The 27113-nt window shown below is 43.9% G+C and overlaps 1 pseudogene; it reads right to left on the bottom strand.

The window, feature by feature from the left end:
- Positions 1–19287: 19287 nt before the first annotated feature.
- Positions 19288–26275, bottom strand: LOC128068263 (exocyst complex component 3-like; annotated as a pseudogene).
- Positions 26276–27113: the final 838 nt, after the last annotated feature.

Raw genomic sequence — 27113 nt, 5'->3', positions numbered from 1 at the left:
ATGGCAATGGAAACCCAACACAGCTAAAAATAAAGAACATAATGACAATTCAGAAAACTAAGATCATGGCATCTGGCCCCATCACTTCATGGGAAATAGATGGGGAAACAGTGGAAACAGCGTCAGACATTATTTTTTTGGGCTCCAAAATCACTGCAGATGGTGACTGGAGCCATGAAATTAAAAGATGTTTACTCCTTGGAAGGAAAATTATGACCAACCTAGATAGCATATTAAAAAGCAGAGATATTAGTTTGCCAACAAAGGTCCGTGTAGTCAAGGCTATGTTTTTTCCAATGATCATGTATGGATGTGAGAGTTGGACTATACAGAAAGCTGAGCACCGAAGAATTGATGCTTTTGAACTGTGATGGTGGAGAAGACTCTTGTAACTCCCTTGCACTGCAAGGAGATCCAACCAGTCCATCCTAAAGGAGATCAGTCCTGGGTGTTCATTGGAAGGACTGATGCTGAGGCTGAAACTCCAATATTTTGGCCACCTCGTGCAAAGAGTTGACTCATTGGAAAAGACCCTGATGCTGGGAGGGATTGAGGGCAGGAGGAGAAGGGGACGACAGAGGATGAGATGGCTGGATGGCATCACCAACTCGATGCACATGAGTTTGGGTGAACTCCGGGTGTTAGCAATGGACAGGGAGGCCTGGTGTGCTGCGATTCATGGGGTCACAAAGAGTCGGACAAGACTGAGCGACTGAACTGAACTGAACTGAATGACAAAATCCTCTCCCTCAAGCTCTTGAGACACTGGCTAAAGGTTCTTTGTCTACTCTTCACTTTAATAAAAGAGCATCCAGTTAGGAAGTCAAAAGTCTTGTTCTGCCACCAATTCATTTCAGGAAGGTATTAAATAACTCGGTTTTAAAGGATTTTTTTTTTCCATTGTAAAAATTCCAAGAATTCCCCTCTCTCATTAGCATCCTCCAGCCCCACTTTTCCACTCAATTCCATTTGCCCCTTTTCCATTAAGTTGCTCAGGGGCTGTGCCCTCCTCAGAGGCCTTTGGTTTGTCCTTTTTCCATGGGTCCTGCCGTGCATCTGTTCTATTGGATGATGAGCCTGCCGGTCATTGACACCTAACAGCTTTTCTGAACATGTCTTTGAGTGAAGGCTTTCATGACTGATCCTCGGAGGACATGGTGTCCAAGTCTCCCGGACCAGCACCCTCTGTCCTGGCCTCCAAACCACAGCCACACTATTTTCCATTTCAGATCAGTGCAACTGCCCTCACTTATAAAAACTGATTGGAAGGACTCCCCTGGTGGTCCCGTGGTTAAGACGTCACCTTCCGATGCCAGTAGTGTGGCTTCAACCCCTGGTTGGAGAGCTAAGATCCCACATCAGTTCAGTTCAGTTCAGTCGCTCAGTCGTGTCCAACTCTTGCCTCGATGCAAAAAGAAAAACAAAACATAAAATAGAAGCAAAAAATAGAAGCAATAATGTAACAAGTTAAATAAAAACTTTTAAAATGGCCCTCATGAGAAATAAATGGTGCATAAAAAAATACTGATTGGAAAAAGACTTTGGAAGCAATCTGAGACCCTAGGACAACATATCTCTTGGACACAACTACCAATGAAGGTTGAGAACCACAACTATTTTCGAGAAAGGAAGGAAATCATGGAGAAACCTTGGCAAAATGTCTAGATCTAGGAATGAGATAGGGACTCCAGATGGTGCAGCGGCAGATATGAAAATATTGAGGATTAAGTCTTTCCTGGGCTCTCACTTATCTCTTATGGATGAAGGTAAAATATGAGGGTGCCAAAGTGCAGAGAGATTTCTGATCAATCCTCTGCGATGATTTCTGAAAGAATAGGAAGCTGCCATTGCCTTTTAGAACTGCTGCTTCTCTGTGTGTTTGGATGGCCACAGGGGGCCTTCTGGACCTCAACTCCAGTGACCTGTCATGAAACCTGGAACTTGCTGCTCTTGGGGTTCAGCGGTTGTCCTTGGGAAAGACGGAATAATTGATTTTCATGCTATGACTCTAAAACCAGGCTATATTCTTCTACAGAAAACCCTTACGGCATTCTGCTAAGTTGTGCCTACTTTTTACAAAGGAAGGCAGTTTGATTGAAGAAATCCTAGAGAATAGGTATTAGCAAACTTCTCCTGAAAAGGTCTAGATATTAAATAATTTAGGTGTTTGGGCCACCCAGTCTCTATTGTAGCACAAAACAACCATAGATTATGTGGCAACAAATGAGCCTTACCAAATTCCCATAAAACTTTATTTATGGGCATTGGTAGTTGAAGGTCATAAACTTTCCATATGTCCTAATATGTTTTGATTTAAAAAAAAATCATTTTAAAATATAAGGGACTTCCCTGGTGGTCTAGTGGTTAAGAATCCACCTGCTAATGCAAGGAGCACTGGTTGATCCCTGAAGATCCCACTTGCAGCGGGGCAACTAAACCCGTGTGCACGGCAGCTACTGAGCCCACGCTCCAGAGCCCGTGCTCTGCAACAAGAGAAGCCGCTGCAATGAGAAGGCCGAGCACTGGGACTAGAGAAAGCCCACACGCAGCCATGAAGAGCCCAAAGTTAATCAATTACAAATAAAAACAAAATAAAAGAGTCATTCTGCTCACCGGCCATACAAGAATCAGGCAGCAGAGCAGGCTTGGCCAATGGGCCGACCGACGCTGGCTGTAGAAGAAACGCTATTTACTGTGGGCATCTGTTCTTTCTAGCACTGAGTAGGTATTGACACCCGCTCTCACCCTGACAGCCAAGGTAGGGTGTCTCTTTAAGTCTGTGAGGCTAAATAAATGAGGGCAGGCCCCTCTTAGCATCTAGAATACAGTGCGTGTACACTGGTGTGATTTCACGTATCAGATGCCTGCACGAAAAACACTGTCATGCCATTAATAACCTTCGCAGGAACACCTTGAAACTTGACTTGCCGAGGGCACGTTGCAAATGGGCTCTAATGGCTTTTATTTCTCATTCTTGTCACCTCAGATCTAATCAGCTGTTTTGTCATTTTTAATTCCTATTTGGCAGGATTCTCCTACTCCCTTGGTACAGGCTCAGAGGAGAACTAAGCCCGCAGGCCTCTAGGAGTGGGGAGTAGGTGGGGGTGATGGAAGGCTGAGTAAATGAGGACCTTCAACCCTGGCTGATTCAGGAGGACCCAGGAAGGAACCAAAATTGCTGAATGGCCCCCCATCCACCCTGTACCTCTCTTCTGGGATTCACACATCCTGACACTGCTTTCTCTGGGGAAAAAATCTTTCACTCCTCAAAGAGGAATGAGATTCAAGTCTTGTATTATTCTGGGTTGGCTAGGAAGAAGATGAAGGTCTGACTTAGAGGCCTCTTAAATGGGTGACATTTCATTACACAGAGCAGTTTAGCTGTGGTTCAGCTCCTGTACATAGAAACACTGACTGCCCCCATCTGGCCCAAGCAACCAAAGGCCACCCTGGGGGTGAGCCTACCTCCCTTGGAAGGCAGTAAGGAATTGTGTATAATGGAAAATAATCCTTTCCATAAAAATAAAACTACAATGAACTGTGTGATAATTAAAAATCAATAAATAAAACTCATAAAAGCTATTTTCTAGTGTTTGCATGGTGCTAATTATCTTACCTATATTAGCATTTTTAACCTTTACTCAGACTCAGGAACATCATTATGTTCATTTTGTAAATCAGAGGAAAACTGTCAGAAGGCAAGTTGTTTCTTAAGGTCTGCAGCTGGTAAGTAGCAGAGCAGTTTACCAGTGCAGATGTATCTTGCTTCAGAGTCTATGATCTTAATTACTTTCTTGGTACCTGTGCATCTTTCCTAAATCATTTTACCTCCCTGAGCCTCACTCCCCTCAGCTCTGAAATGAACTCAAGAGGATGAAATCTCTAACCTCCTACATCAAAATTCTGACTATTATTTTCACCCCTCCACTTGCAGGAGGGAACAAAAGTAGATACATGAAGTCAAACACTAACTTAGTGAAAAATTAAATTTCCAGGGTATATCTTTGAGTCAGTATGATCTGTGGGCTGTGCTTAGTTGCTCAGTTGCGTCCTACTCTTATGACCCCGTGGACTACAGCCTGCAAGGCTCCTCTGTCCACGGGGATTCTCCAGGCAAGAAAGACTACTGGAGTGAGTATCTTTCCAACCCAGGGATCAAACCCCAGTCTCCCACACTGCAAACGGATTCTTTACCAACTGAGCCACCAGTTCAGTTCAGTTGAGTCGCTCAGTCGTGTCCGACTCTTTGTGACCCCATGAATCGCAGCACACCAGGCCTCCCTGTCCATCACCAACTCCCAGAGTTCATTCAAACTCACGTCCATTGAGTCAGTGATGCCATCCAGCCATCTCATCCTCTGTCGTCCCCTTCTTCTCCTGCCCCCAATCCCTCCCAGCATCAGAGTCTTTTCCAATGAGTCAACTCTTTGCATGGGGTGGCCAAAGTATTGGAGTTTCAGCTTCAGCATCAGTCCTTCCAAAGAAATCCCAGGGCTGATCTCCTTCAGAGTGGACTGGTTGGATCTCCTTGCAGTCCAAGGGACTCTCAAGAGTCTTCTCCAACACCACAGTTCAAAAGCATCAATTCTTCAGTGCTCAGCCTTCTTCACAGTCCAACTCTCACATCCATACACGACCACAGGAAAAACCATAGCCTTGACTAGACGGACCTTAGTCGGCAAAGTAATGTCTCTGCTTTTGAATATACTATCTAGGTTGGTCATAACCTTTCTTCTAAGTAGTAAGTGTCTTTTAATTTCATGGCTGCAATCACCATCTGCAGTGATTTTGGAGCCCCCAAAAGTAAAGTCTGACACTGTTTCCACTGTTTCCCCATCTATTTCCCATGAAGTGATGGGACCAGATGCCATGATCTTTGTTTTCTGAATGTTGAGCTTTAAGCCAACTTTTTCGCTCTCCTCTTTTACTTTCATCAAGAGGCTTTTTAGTTCCTCTTCACTTTCTGCCATAAGGGTGGTGTCATCTGCATATCTGAGGTTATTGATATTTCTCCCAGCAATCTTGATTCCAGCTTGTGTTTCTTCCAGTCCAGCGTTTCTCATGATGTACTCTGCATAGAAGTTAAATAAGCAAGGTGACAATATACATCCTTGACATACTCCTTTTCCTATTTGGAACCAGTCTGTTGTTCCATGTCCAGTTCTAACTGTTGCTTCCTGGCCTGCATACAGATTTCTCAAGAGGCAGGTCAGGTGGTCTGGTATTCCCATCTCTCTCAGAATTTTCCACAGTTTATTCTGAACCACACAGTCAAAGGTTTTGGCATAGTCAATAAAGCAGAAGTAGATGTTTTTCTGGAACTCTCTTGCTTTTTCCATGATCCAGCGGATGTTGGCAATTTGATCTCTGGTTCCTCTGCCTTTTCTAAAACCAGCTTGAACATCAGGGAGTTCATGGTTCATGTATTCCTGAAGCCTGGCTTGGAGAATTTTGAGCATTACTTTACTAGCGTGTGAGATGAGTGCAATTGTGCAGTAGTTTGAGCATTCTTTGGCATTGCCTTTCTTTGGGATTGGAATGAAAACTGACCTTTTCCAGTCCTGTGGCCACTGCTGAGTTTTCCAAATTTGTTGGCATATTGAGTGCAGCACTTTCACAGCATCATCTTTCAGGATTTGAAAGAGCTCCACTGGAATTCCATCACCTCCACTAGCTTTGTTCATAGTGATGCTTTCTAAGGCCCACTTGACTTCACATTCCAGGATGTCTGGCTCTAGATTAGTGATCACATCATCGAGATTATACCAGGGAAGCCCACAACTACTACTGGTTTAGTCACTAAGTCATGTCCAACTCTTACGACCCCATGGACTGTAGTCTGTCTGGCTCCTCCGGTCCATGGGATTTCCCAGGCAGGAATACTGGAGTGGGTAGCCATTATACATATCTTCTCTTTTAAAAATTTTTGCTGGAGTATAGTTGCTTTATAATGTTCGGTTAGTTTTTACTGTACAGCAAGGTGAATCAGCCATACATATCCACCCTCTTTTGGATTTCCTTCCCATTTAGGTCACCACAGAGCACTGAGTTTCCCGTGCTATAATGTAAGTTCTCATTAGTCATCTATTTTATCCACAGTGTCAGCAGTGTGTATATGTCAATCCAATCTCCCAATGTATTCCGTCTACTCCTTCCTTCTTTGCTCTCCATACTTTCATTCTGTGCATCTGTGTCTCTATTTATGCTTTGTAACGAAGATCTTCTATACCAAGTTTTCCAGATTCCACACGTGGTGGGTTAGTCGCTAAGTCACGTCCAAGTCTCTGTGACCCCATGGACTGTAGCCCACCCAGCAGCTCTGTCCATGTGATTCTTCAGGCAAGAACTAGAGTGGGTTGCTCTTTCCTTCTCCAGGGGATCTTCCTGACCCAGGAATCGAATCTACATCTCCAGAATTACAAGCAGATTCGTTACTGACTCAGCTGCCAGGGAAGCCTGCATATATGCGTTCACATACAGTATTTGTTTTTCTATTTCTGAATACCTTGTTAATATAACACTGTGATGCAAGTAAGTAACAGTCTGAAAATAGTACCCACCCTCTGCTGGGCTCAGTAAGGAAATGAAAAAGAGACCTGTTCTGATCTGACCTACAAAAAAAGAAAAACATATAAACTATCTTAAAGGTATAAGATATGAATCAGAGCAAAGAGCTTTCCATTCAAAAAGTCACAATTCTGAATTATTTTTTAAAAAGCATTATGCTTATCATAGTATTTTTCCTAAGATGAACAAGACTTGCTAACAAGATCTTCCAGGGAGGATTGAAGCTCTAGGCACTTTGGAGGCTAGCAGAAACTCTGATTCCTTTAAATGAGGGGTATTACTGTTTAACTCTGAAACCCAAAGCAGCCAATTAACTAAAGCTCCCATTCCTGGAATGTTCCAGTATTGAGCGTTAGAGACAGAGGGAAGGATCAGGTCCGGGATGAGAAAATTCAAGGCCTTCCCCTGAACGCTTCCTGACCAGAGATGGGAGCAATTTCCTTCCAGCCAATTAAACTTAGAAAACTAGGATCTATCACAGCAGGGAGATGGGGAATTGGCTAACCTCCAACCTGTGATGCTAGCCAATCAGCTTACAGGGAGAAACCAGCACTGACCTCCCAATAGGACACAAGCTGTGGCCTTAAAAAAAAGAGTCAAGAACAAATAACTGGTAGAAGGCAGATTTCCTTCTTTGTCTTACAGACTCTACCAAGTGACCTGCTCCAACTTCATTTGTATACTTCCTTTTGGTCTTTCAAATATTGATTTTTACAATATTCTTCAAGAGAAAGCCACTTGGGGACCTTCAAGTTGGGGTCTTCAAATGGTGCATGCCCAGATGTGTTTATTACAGGATGAAAATATGGACTTTTCCCTCTCCTCTTTCCCCTCTACCTAAGTATCTCTTTATTCATTATTTTAATTACCTAATCGTAAATTTCTTCAGGGGGTTACTTAGAAAGAAAATTAGCATCAAAGCTTGGCAGTAAATTCAGGGTCTTTTGGAGACAGTCCAAGCTGTTTCACCTGTGATTAATTAGATGATTTTTTTCCCCCTTTAAGTGCCAGAAGGCTGTTGAGGTCTTTAAGCAGTTACATGACTGCTGGCACTAGTACAATTATGATTGATGCATGCGTCTGGAGTCTCTGCAGCCCAGCTTTTGTTGATGGTGCGTGTGTGTGTGTGTGAGAGAGAGAGAGAGACAGAGGCAGAGAGAGATACAGAGATAGAAGGACAGAGACTGACTTGGGAAGCACTAGCTTGGGAAACTCCAAAGGTTTCCAAAACCAGGGAGGTGCTTTTTTTCTTTTTTCCTTTTTTTTTTTTTTAATATGCTTGCAAGCACAAGTCTAGAAGCTCCAGGCCAGGATCTTTTTATCAAACTGTCTCAGCAATTTCAGAAATGTTGCTTGAGCAGGCCTCTTCCTTACCATGGGCCACTACAGTCTTTGTGGAGACTTTGCATAAGCTCTTTATGCTGTGCACCAAGGAATGCCTATTTTCAACAAGCCTTTTGCCATATATAAAGCAGAACAGTCACACCTGTTTTCATATTTCACCCTGGTGAAATTCAACTGGGGGAGAATGTAGTCTCTTTGCAAAATTCATCCTGTATAAAATTACCTCCCCAAATTGACGTAAAATCAACGTAACCTCTTAGCATATTTAGAAAAAAGGGAATCTTTCTCAGTCACCATGAACATGCTTTCAAGGATGCAACAGGGATATAGAAATTCAATGACTGCTTGATTAAGACTGCAAGATTGTCACTTTTTCTTTATACTCTGTATAGGAGGGAGAGAAAGGATCCTTCAAACCATCTGACTCAAAGTAGCAGAAAGTTCAATGTTGGCCAACTTTTGCTGGTGTCTATGTAACCTTACAAATGCCTCAGCACCTGAATTGAAATCATCTGACATTTTCTCCACTGTCCCTAATGCCCGTGACAATGTTTATACAGTAAATTTAACACCTGCCACTCACCTGGCCTCTGAGGACTAACAGGAATGTTGACCACATGAATTGGCAGAGATTTTCTACCCAGAACAGAGGTGGGCCAACTCTTCATAAAGAGCCAACTCTTTATTTCAGGCATGCAGGACACAAGATCTCCATCACAACTTCTCAACCCCATGACTGTAGCAAGAAGGCCACCGAATTAAGAGATCAGCAAATGGACATGCTGAGTTCTGATAAAATGTATTTGCTGCCCCCTGGCCTGGAGTGCTTCTTCTCAGACTTTCTCGGGCACATGGAACGCCTAGGAATCTCGGTAAACTGCAGGTTCTGGGATTCCCTGGTGACCCAGTGGTTAAGAACCCACCTTGCAATGCAGGGGATGTGAGTCTGATCCCCAGTTGGGGACCCCACTTGCCATGGAGCAACTGATAAGCCTGCACACCATGAGAAAGTCCATGCACTGCAATGAAGATCCCACGTAATCTAACAAAGACCTGGAGTGCCACAACTAAGACCCCACGCAGCCAAATGAATAAATAAATAATTAAAATGCAGATTCTGATTCAGCTGGTCAGGAGTGTGCCTGGGATCTGCCTTCCTGACCCTCCAACCAGACGGTGGTCTTGATGCTTATCTGAGGACCTCACTTTGAGCAGCGATCTTATAGTGTCTCCTTGGAACACGCCCTTCCTTTGTGTCCTGGGCATTTCTAAATATGCTGAGGCTCAGAGAACAGAGCCGGGCTCTGGGTTCATTAGGAAGATGGCTGTAGGACTAGTATTAGTTTTATACCCTTCAAATCCAGACGCTTAGAAGATGCCTCCAGCCCGTGAGAGAGCCCAGATTTTCCTCGCCTAAATATCCCCTTCCTTGCTTTTCACCTTCCAGGCTGGTTGTTTGAGGTCTCCTGTTCTTGAATGGACAGATGGCTTGGCCTCAGTGCAGCTGCACATAGCACGCATTGGAGTCATCTGAACCTGACTGCCAGCACCTTTCTAGTCCCTGCATGGCAGGATCTAATGGCCACGCACAGGGCCCTCTGGCCCCTGCCTAATTGGCTGAGATGCAAAAGCTAATGTAGGTTGAGAGACCAATTAACTGGGCTTGTTTCTCCCGCCGCCGCATCTGCACATCAATTATGCTAAACAACATGCTGTATTAAGACATTTCCCTGTCACTAGCATTTGCTGTGGGACACTCAGAGCAGGGCAGAGAGAGACCGCCTCTTACAACCTGCCTGAGGGATTTTTCTGTCTGTCAGCACAGACAGCTGGCAATAGGGAGCCCAGGCCTCGAACTGGGAAACCTACGACCCAGGAACACATCTGACACTAACTGGTTACCTCCTCTGGGCCTCAGTCTCTATAGATTGTGGGGACAGTGGTTCAAGAAGCCAGCCAACAGGTTGGGCGAGGGATGCTGATAACCCTGGCATGTCACCTGCTGATTCCACTAAGAAACAGAAACCCCAACGCTTCTGGATGCTCAAAGGATACGTTCCCTAAAACTTGAAAAAAAAAAAAAATCCATAACTGAACTGTTGGGAGGGGGAAGATCGTTGTATTTTCTGCTACAGGTTGAGTGATTTGTTTGTTTTGATTTCATACAGTTTTATTTCGCCAAATGCAGTTGGTGGACTGGGTTCCTGCATCTTCACCGGCAGCTGTGGCATATCCACCCTTGGTGTTTCTGGAATAAATTACTTGAGCTCTGTGCTTTGAAAGCAGTGTACTAAGTCCTTTACTAAGGAGTTCCTGAAGGGCTGCCCTGGCCAGGGAACTACGGTTTCTCAGTCTCTCAGAGACAACAGCTGGAGTTACAAGCTTATAGTTGGGAACTTCTTTTCAGGGTGTCATAGGTTGCTTTGTCAAAGAAGACTAGGTTATTGAGCTCGTTTCCAACTTTGCCTCTGGAACACTTCTTTTTAGGCTTGCCCCGAGATTTGTTCACTGGAACTTTGTCTTGCTTGGCTGACTTTCTGGCATCTTTCTTCTTGTCCTCCTCGGGTGGCAGAGTGAAATTGGGAGAGCAGCTGCTACCACTGTCGCCTCACTAAGATGTCAGACAGGAAAAAAAGCTGTACCTTTTAAAAGTGTATTTTTGATTTAACTGCACCAGGTCTTAGCTGCAGCATGCAGGATCTAGTTCCCTGACCAGGAATTGAACCCAGTTCCCTTGCATTGTGAGTGTGGAGTCTTAGCCACTGGACCACTAGGGAGGTCCCTAGCAGGGGCTGCTTTTGTATTCCATTCCTCCCTCCTTTGAAGCTTCTCTCTGAGAATGCATTTCTTGATCTTTTACTACAACACTTTGGTTTCTAAGATGCCCAGTTCATTTTGAGGACGCTTACCAACTTGAAGGCACGATGCAGTCTACAGCTGAGTTGGGGAGGCTGGACTAATGCAACATCTGCTCATTTAGTCAATCACTCAGCAAATATTTGTTAATCACCCAGTAGACTTCAGGCAATCCACTGGGCTAGAAGCCTTTTTTTAAACTCTAAGTTTATTTCATAACAGAATGGGAAAGACTAGAGATCTCTTCAAGAAAATTAGAGATACCAAGGGAACACTTCATGCAAAGACAGGCTCGATAAAGGAGAGAAATGGTATGGACCTAACAGAAGCAGAAGATATGAAGAAGAGGTGGCAAGAATACACAGAAGAATTGTACAAAAAAGAGCTTCACGACCAAGATAATCATGATGGCGTGATCACTCACCGAGAGCCAGACATCCTGGAATGCGAAGTCAAGTGGGCCTTAGAAAGCATCACTACGAACAAAGCTAGTGGAGGTGATGACATTCCAGTTGAACTATTTCAAATCCTGAAAGATGATGCTGTGAAAGTGCTTTACTCAATATGCCAGCAAATTTGGAAAACTCAGCTGTAGAAAAGGTCAGTTTTCATTCCAATCCCAAAGAAAGGCAATGCCAAAGAATGCCCGAACTACTGCACAATTGCACTCATCTCACACGCTAGTAAAGTAATGCTCAAAATTCTCCAAGCCAGGCTTCAGGAATACGTGAACCATGAACTCCCTGATGTTCAAGCTGGTTTTAGAAAAGGCAGAGGAGCCAGAGATCAAATTGCCAACATCCGCTGGATCATGGAAAAAGCAAGAGAGTTCCAAAAAAACATTTACTTCTGCTTTATTGACTATGCCAAAGCCTTTGACTGTGTGGTTCACAATAAACTGTGGAAAATTCTGAGAGAGATGGGAATACCAGACCACCTGACCTGCCTCTTGAGAAATCTGTATGCAGGTCAGTAGGCAACAGTTAGAACTGGACATGGAACAACAGACTGGTTCCAAACAGGAAAAGGAGTATGAAAAGTTGTATATTGTCACCCTGCTTATTTAATCTCTATGCAGAGTACATCATGAGAAACACTGGGCTGGAAGAAGCACAAGCTGGAATCAAGATTGCTGGGAGAAATATCAATAACCTCAGATATGCAGATGACACCACCCTTATGGCAGAAAGTGAAGAAGAACTAAAAAGCCTCTTGATGAAAGTGAAAGTGGAGAGTAAAAAATTTGGCTTAAAGCTCAACATTCAGAAAACAAAGATCATGGCATCTGGTCCCATCCCTTCATGGGAAATAGATGGGGAAACAGTGGAAACGGTGTCAGACTTTACTTTTTGGGCTCCAAAATCACTGCAGATGGTGACTACAGCCATGAAATTAAAAGATGCTTACTCCTTGGAAGGAAAGTTATGACCAACCTAGATAGCATATTAAAAAGCAGAGATATTAGTTTGCCAACAAAGGTCCGTCTAGTCAAGGCTATGGTTTTTCCAGGGGTCATATATGGTTGTGAGAGTTGGACTGTGAAGAAAGCTGAGCGCCGAAGAATTGATGCTTTTGAACTGTGGTGTTGGAGAAGACTCTTGTAAGTCCCTTGGACTGTAAGGAGATCCAACCAGTTCATCCTAAAGGAGATCAGTCCTGGGTGTTCATTGGAAGGACTGATGCTGAGGCTGAAACTCCAATACTTTGGCCACCTCATGCTAAGAGTTGACTCATTGGAAAAGACCCTGATGCTGGGAGGGATTGGGGGCAGGAGGAGAAGGGGGCAACAGAGGGTGAGATGGCTGGATGGCACCACCGACTTGATGCACATGAGTTTGAATGAACTCTGGAAGTTGGTGATGGATAGGGAGGCCTGGCGTGCTGCGATTCATGGGGTTGCAAAGAGTCAGACATGACTGAGCTACTGAAGTGAACTGAACTGAACTGAAGTTTATTTCTAGATAGGAAAGTGGGTATACAAATGAGTAATAGTAATTCTGGGTAAGATGTGCTATTATATCTATGACAGTACAGATGCTAAAGGGGGCCTTATACATACACCAAACAATAAATTTATGTCTGTGCATTAGAGCATTAAACGATAATATATCCTTAGAGTAGAGTGTTATGCCCCCTTCTTCGTGATGCTTATTTCAAAAACCTGCCAGTCTCCTTAACTTTTTGGAACTTTAAGAGAAAATGAGGCATAAGCTCCCTCAGTTTCCAGCATCCAGAAGCTGTTTATTGCATGTATTCTCATATCCATATTTCTGGTCTTACAGAAAGAGATATCATTTCTTGTATTAAGGCCATTCCCTCTTTAAGATCTAGGCTCTTGACTGACTCTGCCAGCAGTCCCCAACTTTTTTTGCCCCAGGGGCCCATTTTGTGGAAGACAATTTTCCATTGCCTGAGGGTGGGGGGTGGTTTGGGGATGATTCAAGTGCATTACATTTATTTCTATTACTATTATTATTACATCAGGTCATCAAGCATTGGATCCCAGAGGTTACGGGACCCTGATCTAGACCTTACTGCATCTCTGTTCTCTTTCTCCCTCCCAAGTTGCCAACTTTGTTCTCCATTGGTCCCTTCTGCATAGCATTCAATTATGACCCAGTCTGTGGTCCATCTTAGAAATAAAGTCCTCCCTTGACCCTACATTGTACTAGCTACTTAGTGGTTAGGTTAGGAAGAGCAAATAGTTTTTTTACCACGTGTGTTGTCTACAGTCTAATTGGGAATGACTCTCCCTACCTTCCAAGCCTAGAATTCCTTCTTTGCTTGTTTTCTCTTATATCTACTTTTTGCTCACTTGTTCTTCAAATGTCTGCAGTCTACGTTTGGCTTCATCTTTTCTGATCATGGGCCTGATGTTTCATTTTTTAATTAATTAAATTAGAGAATTATTCCTTTACAATATTGTGATGGCCTGGTATTTTATTTAAATTGCTGTTCAATTCTATGACTTGTCTCACTTTGCTTCTTCCTAGAACTCTACTGTTTCAGTGACCAGCATTCTTCTGTCATCTGTGGAGTCTTGATTCTCTTCAAGTGCCTTTTCCTGTTGTTTTCTATGACCGTGTCTTCCTTGGACTCTTTTCATTTCACAGCATCTCTGGGTGATACCTTCTTATTACCTGCTGTCACTTACCACCACGTTCTTCCTTTCAAAATGTATTCAAGTTAACTCTTCTCCTCTGAGAGCTAGTTCCATCTACCTGCTTCTTAGGCTTCTCAGCTTGCTCCAAAGTCATCAAGTTCCCACCAAAATCTGCTATTCCTTCTGTGTTGAGGAATGGCAGAATTATAAAAAACTTGGATGTTATCATCTACTCTTATCTTTTTCTCACCCTGACACCCCATCAATCAATAGATCCTGCCAATTCTATTTCTTGAGCATCCGTTAGGTCTGTCCTCTCTTTCCACTTATCTTGCCTTAATTCAGGTCTCATCTTTTATTTGGATAAAAGCAATTATATTACTATCTGATGTCTTTGCCTTTGATAGGATCTCTGATTTTATACCCTTTCAGTCTATCCAACACACTGTGGCCAGGGTCACCTTTCCAAAATATGAATCTGACTGAAGACAAAAGCACACGTGAAATATTCTGCAGTGAGTTATGACCTGTGGTGCTCGTCAGGGTATAGAGGAGAGATTCAGTTGAGCCATGTGAGCAGCTGCTAGGAGAGTGGGAATAGAGGGTTAATTAAGGATGTCAAATTCTAGGCTCCTATTTCTGCCCTCTGCCCTAACCCAGGATTGTGCTGGTAGGTGCTTAACAACCAACTCTCACAAAATAAACAAACCCCTTATTTGTACAGTGTACTGGGTTCTGTGGTGCAAATACTACCACTAGGGCCAGTTTCAAGCAACCGTCACCTGAGTTTGGAAGACATTTGCAATTGACTATCACAACTTTTGTTCTCTTTCCACATACTGAGTATTTCTACAGTGAGATCTAGGCTAAAACAAAAAAAAAACAAAAAAAAAACAAAAAAACAATTCCCTGACTACCTATGGTCCATTGTGGGGGAACTTTCTGGCAAGCTTCACCTGGAGTCAGCTGAGCAGTGGATGAACAGAGCCTTACTGGGGACTGCGCTGGACTTCACAGAAACTGAAACACAAATTGACGAGATGCTTGGGCTCTGTAAGCAGAAGATGCGGTGGAGTTGATGCTGACAGCCTCCTGTGCAGGTATGGAGGCCCACTACTCTGCACAGAAGACCAGGAGGCTCCAGAAAGCACAGCCCTTGCTCTGTGCCCAGCCTGCCTGGAGCCTGCTCTTGGGCTGAGCTGCCAGCACACTGATGCCCTGTGGCCAGCCTGCCTGGAGCCCACCCTCCCGGGTGACACTGCCTCTGCTCCCCACAGCAACACACAGATAACATTTTCCCCCCCATAACTGTGACTGAATGGATTACTCCTTTCTGCACAAGATTGTATGTCATTGTCAACATCAAAAACTTCCCCCGCTTCGCTCTGGCAGTACCTGCCTTATTGATTGGGTGCCTTCTGAACAACTCACTCACACAAAGCAATTAAACCTGTCTGACTTCAAAAGTAAGGTAAGACAAGCCACGTCGAGCGGTGCAGCACTCACCTAATATGATTATTTCTCTTCTTCCTGGTGATAATAGAATTATGCAAAAGCGGCCTTGACCCAGTAAGGATTTTTCTCTTCAGAATCAAATCTCCACTTCCCCCCTCAACTCACAGCCCTCCCAGCCCCCCTCCTTTCTTGTTGTTTAGCCACTCCCTAGGCACTGCTGTCCCTCTTTGTGTACCAGCCCGCGAATCTAAGAGTTTCTGACCTGTGAAGCACCACAAACTGATGACAATGTGGCCGGATGCCTCTAGTAGGTAAATGATGAAGCAAAAGCATCCATCTCTGGCTATTAATTCATTCTGAAAAGTTTATTGATTGCCTCTGGTGTGACTGCTCAGGTGACTAGATTTCATTTAAGGAGTGAGGCTTTTTCCAGCTATTTCAGAATTCCCCTGTTTGTCATTATCCTCAAATTGTCTGGATTCTGGGCAGAGGGAGGCCCTGTCCCTGGGCTCTAGTAATAGGAAGGGTAACAGCCATATGAGCATTTGTATGGCAATGCTGGTTGATATATCATTAAGATAGTTCCCTTAAGGGGCTTCCCTGATGGTCCAGTAGTTAAGACTTTGAGCTTCCTGTGTAAGGGACCACAAGTTTGATCTCTGGGCAGGGAACTAAGATTCTGTGTACACATAGCGTGATCTAAAAATCGAACTCCCCCAGACTTCCATGATGGTTGGTGAATAGTCATTGCCTTAAGTCAGGGGTCCCCAATCCCTGGAGACTGGGTCCATGGCCTGTTGGGAGCCCAGCTACACAGCAGGAGGTGAGCAGCCGGCAAGCGAGTGAAGCCTCATCTGCCTCTCCTTGTCCCTCCCCATCTCTTGCTTCACCTCCTGAACCGTCCTTCCCTATGCCCAACCCCCACCACCCTCTGTCCCTGTAAAAATTTTGGAAAATCAACTTAGTCAGCTGATGTCCTCATATGTAGCCTCTCTAGTGATAGCAGATCCAAACACCAAACACAGGAGAAAATCCCTGTGTAAAATCAACTGACCACTCAGAAGAATTGTTTAACTATCAAGGTGACTTTTTCTGTTCAAAATAATGGAGCAGTCCCTGCTAGGGTAGAAGACAGCCAGATACAGGGAGGCTCAGGAGCTGGGTCCTCCACTGGATGCAAAGGCGCTGCTGCTGCTGCTGCTGCTAAGTCACTTCAGTTGTGTCCAACTCTGTGTGACCCCATAGATGGCAGCCCACCAGGCTCCCCCGTCCCTGGGATTCTCCAGGCAAGGTAGTCTGATCTAATTCCAGCCCTACCTAGTCACCATGGAGAGACCGACAACCTGGCATGTCCCAGAGGAGATGCAGGTAGTAGAAACAGGAAATATAATTTCCTTGCTTCTGTAATAGATTACCTTAAGCCACATTTTAAGAAAGGTAAAAGAAAGGGCATAGAAAGAGGAATCATAAAAGAATTCCAGAAGCAAATAAACAGTGTTATGGAATAAACTGTATATGTTCCCTCCCTACAGACAGCATCCACTGATAACGGAAGCCACTGAGCCACGATCTCTGCCAGGGAAGCCGTTCATAACGATGCCAGTGTACACACCAAGAGGGCCTTTTCCTACCTAACTCCTTCAAAATGTAGCTCCTCAAATGTCAGATAGTTTGGAAATTCAAGAATAGTTGATTGGCATCCATCGACCCTGCCCCCAAGTCACACTTTCACTCGGGCCCTGCATAGCACTGCTTTGGGCCAGAGTTATTTGCTTTCCAGCCAAAATCAGCTAGGACTTTTGCTTCTGTCATTAGAGTCAATGGGTGTTCTGGGGAGGCCCTCTCACTGCAGAACAAATACACCCTGCTGAGGAAACGTGCTTTGAGGCATCGCTAGCTGCCTCTCTTTGGAAGTGACTGAGAAGGGGTGGCCTTACGTACATTTTAAATGTTTGGAATTCAATAGTGAAGCCATCTTATCCTGGACTTTTCTTTGTTGGACTATATTTGTTCCCTGTTAGAATTCAAAGGGCATTTCCCACAGAAATTGAGCAAACAATTCTGAAATTTGTTGAAACCACAAAAGAATGTAAATTGGTGCAGCCGTTATTTTATTAGTTGATTGTTATTGGCCTTAAAATTTTTTTTTGCATGCTTCTCCTCTTTTTGATTAATCAAACTTTTTTTTTCCATTTTGCTCTTTTCTCATTCATTATGCACTTTGTATTATTCTCTTAGTATTTAACCAAGAAATTATGATGTGCATCTCTCACTTAATAAAGTTACTAAAAAGCAGTATTTTCACCACTGTTTTCTATCAATTTCCAGCAAGACACAAATGTTAGCTATCTTAAATTCCATTTATCTCTCTCCCATGTTTATTTTAAATCCCACAAAATGATATTACTATGCAAGGAGATCCAACCAGTCCATCCTAAAGGAGATCAGTCCTGGGTGTTCATTGGAAGGACTGATGTTGAAGCTGAAACTCCAATACTTTGGCCACCTGATACGAAGAGCTGACTCATTTGAAAAGACCCTGATGCTGGGAAAGATTGAGGGCAAGAGGAGAAGGGGACAATAGAGGATGAGATGGTTGGATGGCATCACCATCTCAATGGACATGGGCTTGAGTGGACTCCGGGAGTTGGTGATGGACAGGGAGGCCTGGCGTGCTGTGGTTCATGGGGTCGCAAAGAGGCAGACACGACTGAGCAACTGAACTGAACTGATTGTTTAAAAAAAACATTGTTAACTTGCATTTATCTATATATTTACCTTTTTCTGCTCTTCATTATTTACTGCATTTCCATTTATGAATCTTTTCCTTTTGTCTAAATAATCCCTTTGAGCACTTCTTTTAAAATATTAGTCTGAAGGTGATAAATTCTTTCACTTTCTGTCTGTCTGGTAATTTTTATATTTTGCATTTGTCTATAAATTATCATTCTGGGCATAAAATGATAGATCTTTAGCTTCTTATTTTTAGAATTTAAATGTGCTATTTCCCTGCTTCATTGTTTCTGTAGAAAAGTCAACCTTCAATCTTGTAACTTTTTTGGATATAATGTGACTTAAAAAAAGAAAAAACAACAACAACTCCAGATGCCTTTAAAATATTCTAACTTAGTTTAATTTGAAGATTTTTTTACTATGAGGTGTTTAGGAATTTTTTTCATTAGTCATGGTTGGGGTTCACAGAGACTTAAATATATGTGTTGATGTCTTCAGTTTAAGATAATTCTCAGTATTTCCTCAAATGTTTTTCTCTGTCCCACATGCTCACGCTTTCTCTCTCTCCTATTTTTCTTGGACTTTAAGTACATTTTTGCACCTTATTTCCATGTCTCATATGTCTCCTAAACACATTTATGCATATTTTTCTTTTCCAGGATTTACTCTGTACTTTTTTTTTTCTGCTAACCAGTTTTCCAATTCACTAATTTTACCTTTCTCTCCACTCAAACAGCTGTTAACCCAACTCTGATATTTATAATTTTATTTCTTGTACTTTTAAAATACTTCTTTGATAGATTATCATTCTCTGGTAAATTTCTCCAGTTTGTTTTCAGGTCTGTGGAGAAGTTTCAACTCTTTTATTAAGCAGCAGGGTGGAGACCCCCCAGGGAAGGAAGACAGGGCCTCTTCCCTCTCTACAAGTCTTTTCCACCATGATAAACTTTCAACCGTAAGGCATTTTCCAGCAGAGTCCTGACTCTCAAAGGATGTTTACACTGAAATGAGAGAGCTGGAGGAACCACAGGCAGTAGGGCACTTGTTCTTCAAAGAGCCGTGTGTTCGGACACCTTGTAGACATCAGATAGACCCCACAGCAAACAAGCGCGAGGACCTGAAACACCTACTGAGAACCACCAGAGTCTCTTTCGCTTTAGCACATTTCTGAGGGTGGAGTGGGGGTGGTTGCCTGCAGAATGAGGTACACAAAACTGGAAACCATCGGGCTACTTGAGAAGTCATACCATGTTCAGAGTGAGAGCTGTGATTCTCTTGAAGATGGGCACATAGCTTGGATTTCCTGCCATCAGGCCCTGTTCCAGAGCCTCAGTGATGGTTGACACCATGTCCTGGTAGGTGTCCCCTTGGGTGGCCAGCAGTGTGCCAGTGCAGTCATCCTTGATGCCTGGGTATTTACTGATCAAAGTTGAAACTTCCAGGCAGAGCACAGAGGGCTTGCTAATTTAATGACTTCTGCGAGGGTGGCAGTAATGATACTGTGCCCACTTGCATCTTTACCAAATCTGGAGACTTCCAGAACAGGAAGTGGAGCTGTTCAGCCTCCCTGATGGTCTTCTTGGCACCCTGTTTGTGCTCCTTGGTGCTCCAGGATGAGATGTGCTTCTGCGTGGTGGCCGATTAGGGGCCCCACCCCCACTTGCTGTCACCCTCTTTCTATATGGTTTTGAATTTTGGCAACATCATTGAAATATGCTTCCATGGTAACACAGATGATGGCTACAGTATTTGAGCCTAACAGCCACTTCTTTGCCATCGGCTCACCTAGGTGTTGCTCCAGATCCCAGAAGACCTCCTCCAGGTAACTGCTGCAGCCTCCTTGCAACAATGTTGTCTAATACCCCATCCATATTTGGTTCACTCTTCCATTTCATTTTTTTAAGTTAATTTATTTTAATTAGAGGATAATTACAATACTGTGGTTTTTGCCATACATAGACATCAATCAGCCACGGGTGCACATGGGGCCCACATCCTGAACCCCGCTCCCACCTCCGTCCCCACCCCATCCCTCTGGGTTGTCGCAGTGCACCAGCTTTGAGTCCCCTGCTTCATGCATCAAACTTGGACTGGTCATCTATTTTACCCACGGTAATATGCGTGTTTCAATGCTAGAAAGATGGGAATATATTCATGGTAGCAAAAGAGACACAAATGTAAAGAACAGACTTTTGGACTCTGTGGGAGAAGATGAGGGTGGGATGATTTGAGAGAATAGCCTCCATTTCATTTTTAAAATACTTCCTCTTTAAACTTACCCAGGGTTCCATAAAGGTCTGGCAGTTGTGATGATTGCTGTCATATCCTGAACATAACATAACCCATAACAGTGTGGGTATTGCCAGTATTTCAGATGTTTTATCTACAACTGAGTTTCATCTCTATAAGAGTCAAATTCATAGAGTCAGAAAGTACATTGGTAGATGCCAGGGGCTGGGGCAGGGGGGTGGGGAGTTAGTGTTTAATGGGGACAGAGTCTCTGTTCAGGAAGGTGGAAGATTCAGGAAATGGATGACCACGAGAGCTTCACAATGTAAAAGTACTTTAGCCTCCTGAACCATACCGTTAAATATGGTTAAAATAGTACATTTTATATTGTGTGACTTTTACCACGATAAAACATTTTTTTTAAAGAATTCGTTTACTGAAAACACTAACTAGTACCTTTATTTTAAAATCTTCACTTATCTGAGTAACAACTTAAAGAATCTGTTGGAAAATCTAGAAGATGATGGCAGGGAGCATTCCCACGTGGGTCAGCTCTGGGCTCAGTCCCTTTCATGCCATCTTTAGTGTCTGCATCTAGTGATTTCCGCAGCCAGACAACGGTGTTGGAAGTGGGAGCTGACATGTACCTACGGAGCAGTTCAGACACCACATCTGAAGGAAGTATAACCTCTAGGGCACTGACGTCAATTTCTGGGACCAGCTCCATGTTCCCCACCATCTCTGTGCTTGTGTTGGTGTTCAAGACCCACGTCAAACAGGCTCATCATTTCTTTTGCTTCTAGATCTTCCCACGAGATTTGTATCCAGGTTCTCAGAGCTTGGTGATTGAGGAGGTTTCTGAAAATCTCATAATGGGGAGGAAAGCACTCAATCATGGGGTCTTTGGCTGCAATGAGGTCATCCAAGACATGCTTCCATATGACTTCCAGGTGGGAGATGGACCACTCCTTGTTGGATAACCTGTGGTCTGCCTATGTGCCCTCAATTCTAGCAGCCTTGATTCTGTCCAAGAGAGCAAACATTGTTGTTGTTCAGTCATGTCTGACTCTTTGTGACACCGTGGACTGCAGCACACCAGGCTCCCCTGTCCTTCACTATCTCCCAGAGTTTGCTTAAATTCGTGTTCATTGAGTCAGTGATGCCATCCAACCATCTCCTCTGTCACCTCCTTCTTCTCCTGCCTTCAATCTTTCCCAGCATCAAGGTCTTTGCCAATGAGTCGGCTCTTTGCAAACATTTCCTCCTTCCAATTCTTGGACCTTCTAGGAAGAACAAAGCTAGTTTGCAAAATTTTTTGGCCAAATATGCACCAATTTTTTTTTCCTTGCCAGATCCTGACAACAGAGACCAGGAAAAGGGGGTCACAGGGATGGTGGCCAGGGACTTTTGTAGCATCATCCACAGCTGCTTGGCCAGCTCAACTGAGATCCCCTGTTTTCTCCCGAAGGAGCTATGGATGAGGGTCATGTCCACATGGTGGTGCTTATGCATTAGCCCTTCCCAGGGGCACCCCTGTTTCAGGTCCCTCAGGTTCCGGGGGGCCTGCAGGAGCACCCCTTGCTTAATGAAGTCCAGGGACCCCTCACAATCTGGGGCCCCAGGAAGATATTCTTGAGGTTCTCCACAGCCGCAGTGAGCTGTCTGTGGTGCACGGTTGCATCTTTCATCCATACTTTTTTGTTCGGCTGTGCTGCGTCTCACTGCAGAGTGCAGGGCTTCTCTAGTATGTCACAAGCTCTTCTGCATTGCGATGTCGTCTCTTGCGTTGGAGCCTGGGCTCTAGAGCATGGGGGCTCAGTAGTTGCTTCACAGCACACGGGATCTTAATTTCCCAATCAAGGCTCAAAGCTGTGTCCCCTGCCCTGGAAGGAGGGTTCTTTGACCGATAGACCACTAGGGAAGTCCCCATCCTTCACATCCTCGATGCTGTCGACTGATGGTGTGGATATTCCCTCCCTCTCCAGTCCTTGCTGATCTTGGCCAGGGCCCTCGCTATGTCTGTGACTTCATTCAGTGCATTTTGGAGCTGGTTCCAGCCCATGTGGTACCCCGCATGGCTTGCCGTCCAACTAGAACTGGATAGCGTCCTCAGTTCACAGAAGCCTCTCTCCGGACTTCTCTTCTGCGGTACTGCTCCACTTTGTCCTGCTGCTCCAGGCCCCAAAGCACCCCAGCAACCTTTTGAAAAAAATGTTTTTAAATTGGAGAATAATTGTTCTACAATGTTGTGACGGTGTTTCCGTCATACAGAATCAGTCATGACTGTGTATATATCCCCTCCCTCTTAAGCCTCCCTCCTTTGGGATCACTGTTGCACCAGCCTCCCAGACTGTCTCCTTCATGGTTAGCAAGCAGGCAGAAGCCCCTCCTTCCCTGTGTCAGAATAACATTATCCCTCAGTTCCGCCACCGGTGTCCTATGGGAAGTGGCATCCAGCCTCTTGACGTGTCTGTTACAGTTGCTTTAAAGTCTGTGTCTTGCGTAGTATATCTAGATCATCTGTGACTCGTCTCCATTACCTATTTCTTTCCTCTTGATTTGAGGTCATTTGAATCTCTCTGCTATCATTCCTGCCTGCCCCACCCCCACCCCCCCCGCCCCAGCAGCTCAGCAATAAAGAATCTGCCTGCAATCCGCCTTCACAGAAGACTCTGGTTTGATCCCCAGGTTAGGAAGATCCCCTGAAAGAGGGCATGGTGACCCACTCCAGTAATCTTGGCTGGAGGATCCCATGGACAGAGGAGCCTGGCGGGCTACAGTCTATAGGGTTACAAAAGAGTCAGACATGACTGAAGCATCTTAGCTTCAGTAAATGGTAATTATTTACTTATTTATTGAAGGCAAAAAAGAAATAAAAGATACTGTGGGCAATGATGCGTCTCAGAAACCTGAAGGCTTGCTGGTCTGTCTGGAGGCTCATTTATCTTGCTCAAGAAAAGCATCCAACAAGGCAGAGATGAGACTGACTCCAGTTATTTTTATTGAATGTTGGATTCTGTACATAAAAAAGTGTAGACACTCTGAATCCTGCTAACTTCCAGCAGAGAGAATCTACTGACTTTTTAACTCAGTAAGTTACTTAGAGTAGGGGTTGGTCCCCTTGATACAGTCTAGGAATGGGAGGCATTAAGGAAATGGCAACCCACTTCAGTACTCTTGCCTGGAGAATCCCAGAGACAGAGGAGCCGAGTGGGCTGCCATCCATGGGGTCGCACAGAGTCAGACATGACTGCAGCGACTTAGCAGCAGCAGCAGCAGCAAAGCTGATTTCAGGCTTTGTGAGGACTGGTCTACTTCTAGTTTGAAGTTGAATCCCTAAGGAAAAGTGTTCAAGAGTCTCAGCTGAGAACACTGGGCCCATCGCCCTCATCCCGCCTTGGATGCCCACTTCACCCCGCCGGCACTTTTAAACTGGCCAGAGCTCTGCTTGTCTTTTAGATTCTTCATTGGCCTTTTCTTTTGTTTGCTGAGCCTCTTATGTTGGAAATATTAGTAATAAATAATATCCTCAAGGGAAAAAGCAGCACACTCATTTTCTCCATTCTCTTTACTCTAAAACTTAGTCCCTTCAATTCCCGCCTGCCTGGATAAACCTCACCTCCATTTTTTCCCCGTCCAGCCCCATGAGACTGCTGAATGCCCTTCACCTTGAATTCCAACCTGATCTCTTGCTTAGTCTCAGTAATTGGCAAATGCCCTGAGGGAAAAACATCAGAGAATGCTGAACTCACCTCAGTGTTTTTCTTTTCTCTTGAATCTTAGCCTTTGAAGTGCTTATTGATTGTGTGGCTCTATGATTACTTCAAACAGGTATTTAAAAAAATTTTTTAAACCAATTTTAAACATTTTTCTTGGAGTAGGGGTTCATCTGCTATAGTCACTCTCTCATGACTATGAGAAACATGTTTAACAGCATCATATTTTATGTAAAAATCAGAATTCTCAATTTCTCTTAAAATTAAAAAAAAAAAATTGTGGCCATCTGGGCCCACGTTCTTGCATAGAAATAATGGCTACAGGTAAGTAGTCCCTGTCCTCAAATTTCAGGTAAGATGCTCTCTGGTTTAATTATGTGGATCATTCACTGATCCCTGAGAGTGAAAAAAGATGTCCACAGTCAAGCTTTGAGTGATGCTAATACCTAATCGCGTTGTATAAAAGGCTAGTTGAAGGGGGTGTTGAGGATATGTAGTCAGGAAAGTGAACAGATGATTAAAAGATCGTTGTATCTCGCAACTTGAGAGAAGAGAATGTTTCTGAACGGGACAGGGGTTGGGAGGATCAGCTGTGCTGAATCCCACCCAGGCTGCAAGTGGGAGAGTACTTAATACTCTTCTCAACCTTTGAACTCTCAGTGACTTCAAAGGAACTGATAATCTTACAGTCTTTTTAGCAGAATCATGGGGGTTGCAACCAGAGCCTGGGGTGGCTTAAAGAGTGAATCAGAGCAGCGGGAATCAGGCAGTGATGTAGATGACTAGTGAAAAAGCCTGGCCATGTCAGGAAGGCAAGAAAGACTGGTGTCAGGAAGGATGGCGGCCAAGGAATACATTTCAGAGGCCAGTGGTCCTTCTTGGCTGCCTTCTTGATGCATGATGGCCTTTCCCAGGTTTCCTGCAAGATGAAATGTGGCAAAGATATTTTCCTGAAGATGAGAAAGAGGGAAAGCTGATCAGCACTTTCATATCTCAGGAAAGAAAGAAACAAGGTTTGCTGGGCTCTGCAGAGGCTCCCAGAGGTTGCTGGAGAACAGAGGAAGTGAAGGCAGAGAGAAAAGCCTGACTCCAGCCACTCACCTGAGCTGAGCCGGCCTGCCCTGTATGCCTGGATGAAGTCATCCCCCGCCCCCGCCTTCACAGAGGTAATAATCAGAAGACAGCAGCGAATAGGCTGCCTGGTTTTGCCTTTTCAAACACCAGAGGAGGCCTGGGACGTTTCCCTCCCCACCCCCCACCCCCCGCCCCGCCACCGCGAGCTTCAGGGGTCTGTTAATTGGCACCCCAGTAAAATTACAGGAGCAGTCTGCCTGATTGTAAATGACAGAGACGATCAGGTTTACCTTGTGATGTCCCCAGGGGACTTGCGGTTAGTTTAGTCTGAACTTAGCATCAGCTGCTAGGTTCCTTTCTTCTCAGCAGGCAGCGCTGGACCCATCCTGTATCCTTTCAAACCTCATTAGTGTGAGGGCTTCTCCTCCCTCTCTCTCGCCTCCTCTCCTCTCTTGCCCGTGATCCCTAAGCATGCCAGTCTAGGAACCCACACAGATGGCTTTGAGAGGTTGGGCTCTTTGTTTTACTGACCTGGAAGGAACAACCCACGCCTTGGAGCAGAAGTTGTTTATTATTCCTCCAGGAAAATATTCACCAACTTGACTGAACTTTAACCTCCCTTAACTCCTTTATGGTTTGAAAGGTACTCAGCTTAAAGATTTTATAACTAATTAGAGATGTTTGGAATGTATTGTAGGTCTTAAATAGGAGTGAACACGCCAAAGAGCTAAAGTTGTGGGGCATAGTTTTCATTAAAATCCAAACCTCCAGATCTTTTCATTTGCCAGAAGTCACCATGTGTGTGTGTGCTTATATGTGTATGCATATGTGTATATGTAGGTGTTTATGTGGGTGTGCAATTTATATTACAGATATATAGTACATATATCTATGTTGCACGTATATACATAAACACTTATATGCTCCTTGAAAGCCCTGCTTCTTAAAGTTAAATGTATGGATCACTTACACATCTTGTTAAAATCAGAATCAGAAACAACAGGTCTGGGATGACCTTCAGATACTGTAGATGTTGCTGGTCTGGGGACCACATTTTGAACATCAAATCCTAAAGAGATCATCACACACTGCCTTCCAGCTTCTTCAGGGTAACCTGGTTGTCTTCCTTCTTAGTCCTTTATATGTTGCTCCAGTGTTTCTCTAGGCTTACGTGAATCACCCATTGGCTAGGCGGCATTTTTGCGATTTCTCAAAATACCCGAAACAAGTACTCTGGTCTCCTAACTCCGATGTCCTTTCTGGTGATCACTCCACTGGTTATTGAAGGTCTATATCAGGGGTCTGGGAAGATGATGGAGAAACTGTAAGGTGACCCATCCCATTTATGACCTCCCTCCCATTTATATGATGTTTTTTATGTAATACATACGTCTCTTAATTTCCTCTGGGGAGGAAGACTGTAGCTTTTATACAATTTCAGAAAGGTCAATGTCTTTTAAAAAAAATCATAAAAACCACTGAGTCACATACTGTTAAATTCATTGTACATTTTATCTTGTCTTCATGTCAGTTCTTCAATTGATAAGAATTGAATAATCATTATGAATTAAGTATCTGCCATATTACCAAAGGATCTGGTGTTATGACTTGTATTAAAATGTAAAGGGTACATTATATCTCTAGGTAAAGGGTTTGGTTCTGAGTTATGGTGTCACTTGGCACATAAGTCTAGGAGGCCCTCTGCCAACTTTATTTTTCAAGACTGGCAACAGAAATGCTCACATACTGGCAATGGTTGCATATACCACAATATTTCTTTAGCTGTACTTTTGGTACGCATTTCCCTAAAATGCTGGCAAGTAAAGAACTTTTCATTCAAATTTCTCTGCTACATTGAAAGTGAGACCATTTGAGGTACTCTGAAGGTCCAGAGGCTAAGTTTAGATTAGAAAATATACATACAAACTATGAGTCTGTGCATTTGAATATGCATAGGGCTTGTCCATCCCTTCCTAGGAATATTTTGTTTCTACTGAAACTGATATATGGATAAAATGGCTCAGGGAAATGTGGCA

The sequence above is a fragment of the Budorcas taxicolor genome, chromosome 24, assembly GCF_023091745.1.
Source record: "Budorcas taxicolor isolate Tak-1 chromosome 24, Takin1.1, whole genome shotgun sequence".
NCBI classification, from domain to species: domain Eukaryota; kingdom Metazoa; phylum Chordata; class Mammalia; order Artiodactyla; family Bovidae; genus Budorcas; species Budorcas taxicolor.
This window is presented reverse-complemented; position numbering and strand designations above follow the sequence as displayed.